Source organism: Octopus bimaculoides, chromosome 3 (assembly GCF_001194135.2).
Source record: "Octopus bimaculoides isolate UCB-OBI-ISO-001 chromosome 3, ASM119413v2, whole genome shotgun sequence".
NCBI lineage: Eukaryota > Metazoa > Mollusca > Cephalopoda > Octopoda > Octopodidae > Octopus > Octopus bimaculoides.
Genome location: NC_068983.1, coordinates 21,863,585 through 21,866,233, shown reverse-complemented (window position 1 = coordinate 21,866,233; position 2,649 = coordinate 21,863,585). Strand labels below are relative to the sequence as shown.

At 31.9% G+C, this 2,649-nt stretch overlaps 1 protein-coding gene across 1 annotated transcript in view; it reads left to right on the top strand.

Annotated features, from left to right (window-relative positions):
- The window catches only part of LOC106880426 (kinesin-like protein KIF6), a 117,705-nt gene that overhangs the window by 66,195 nt on the left and 48,861 nt on the right, over positions 1-2,649 (top strand). The gene's annotated exons all lie outside the window — the stretch shown is intronic.

The following is a 2,649-nucleotide window of genomic DNA, read 5'->3' as shown; positions in this document are numbered from 1 at the left end:
ATATATATGCATATGTACATATAAACGCATGTATGTGTGTGTACATGTATATGTGATTTTATATATGTGTATATATGTATATATCCACAGGAAGGGAGAGAGAGGGAGAAAAAGATACGAACACACATTTACACATTTTTATTTAACGAAACAAAAACAAAGGAATCCTCCTCCCCTGTCAAAAACCCAACAACAACAAGAATAACAACAAAAAAGACATGCTTCCATTGTTCAATTCTATTCACGTTTGTATGAATTTACATCTTGAAACAGCCATTTATTTATCTCTTCCATTTCCATATTATTTTATTTCAGTTGGTTTTTCTTTTTTTTTTATTATTATTTCATATGTTGATGCTGTTCAAAATATTCCTATTTCTACCCCCACCAACAATAAAAAATAAATATAAATAAATAAAAGCATGGAAAACACACACACACACAAAATATATTTCATTTATTTCTTTAACTATTTTGTCTTCAATCCCCATATACACTAGAAATAATAAAGAATAAAGAATATAAAAAAAACAACCCAAAATCTACACAGCACATCAACAGTAAAACTAAAAAAAAAAAATGAACAATAAAGAATTATTACAAATCACAATCTTTCATATTTATGCATTTTTTGGTGCAGCGTGGTGTGTGATACAGTTTTTTTGCTTTTTTTTTAATGTATGTATATTCCCTTGTATGTATGTGTTTGTATATCTTAGTGTGTAGATGATGCATTATTAGCATTTGTACTACAGTACACTGTTATGAGGAATGCATTCTTCTTGTACAGGCAGTTGATAAATCATTCATGTCTTGAATTCATGTTGCTCAATCATGTTTTGCTAAGCTCACTGCTGATAAATCTAACTGCCAATCTGTATGTTCTCAGCTCAGAAGAAGTTCCTTTCTTTTTTTTATTTATGTATCATCTTTTTTTTGTTTTGGCTTGATTTTGGTTTGGTATTTTTGGTGTTCTTTTAGCCCATTTTTTATGCGCTTTTTTTGTGATCATTTTTCTTGCCTTCTTGTTATCTTTCACATCAAAGTTTATGTATCCATAAGTATATTCATACATATACATATGTGTATGCGTGTGCATGCGCACATGCACGCACACACACACACACACCCAGAGCTATCTATCATATATATATATATATATATATATATATAATACAAGGTGTCTACCCAAAATGTACACACATATTGAAGGATTATCAAGTCAGTGCTTCTTAGAATACCTTACATTTTCAAAATTTAATAGAATCTACAGACAGAATCACATTTTTACACTGCTTTTCAAACTGATAACAGTTCTGGTCGAGACACTGCTGACAACACAAAGCAATGGAGTCACAACCATCAAGAAACACTTCATTTGGTATTTGTGTGCATTCTTGTTCTTTACCTGCCTTCTGTTCATTAACTGTCATTGGCTTTTGCACCATAAACTTTAATTTTTAATTATTCCCATAAAAATGATTGTAAGTGTATGTGGTCTGGTGAATGTGAAAGTTATTCTGTTGACATTTTCATCCATTGGCAAAATCTCATCAAGGTAAACCCTTATATCATTATGGTAGTGTGGGGTTGACCAATCTTGTTAGAGACTCCACATCTTCAAAGTCCCTTTGAATGTTTGACATGACAGATCATCACAGCAAGTTCAAATAAATGGAACCAGAAACAATACTATCTCCCCACAAAAAGTCCAATTAGTCCTTACTGTAACTCCCAGTAAATTAACATGATGCTTCTCTGTAATATGTGAATTCTCAGGTCCCCAGTAGGTGCATTTGTGGCCATTAATTGAGCCATTTAATCTAAATGTGGCCTCATCATTCCAAACAATTTTTGTTAGAAAGTATGTATCTTCTAACCATCTTATTAAGTACCACTTGCAAAACTCCTCTTTTCAGTCCAGATCATCTTCACTGAGAATATGCATTATTCTTGGAATGTAACATTTCCAATAACAGTGCTTCAAAATGCAATAATGTAGGTGACATAAAAAAGCACCTGGTCCACACTGTAAAGTGGTTGACATTAGGAAGGGCATCTGGCCCTAAAAACCATACCAAACAAACATTGAAGCTTGATGCAGTTCTTGGACACAATGGCTCCTATCAAATCATCTAGCCCATCCCAGTATGGAACATGGCTGTTAAATGAGAATGTAATATATAGGATGTCCATAAAGTCTGGGTACCTGGGGTAAATAAAATCATAACATAAATAATTAAATATACGAAATAAAAATTTCTTAAAGTTTGTGTTAATCCCATGTACCCAGACTTTGTGGACACCCTGTATAATCTTTTGTAAGTTGAGATTGCTACAGGAATGGTTGGAGAAGATTAGAGTTTCATGCTTTGGTACTTAAACAGTTTGATAAATCTTTCATATGAGTTTCCAGAATTTTCAGTTACTCCTTTAGCAAATATCTGCTAGTTGATTATACAGGCTCTGTTTTACATACGGAGTATTTTTTCTCCTGTTTATAAAATGAAATGTACCTATATAAATAGATAAATATATGAGCAAAGTCTTGTGAGTGGATTTGGTAGACGGAAACTGAAAAGAAGCCCGTCGTATATATGTATATATATATGTGTGTATATATATATATATATATATATATATATATAT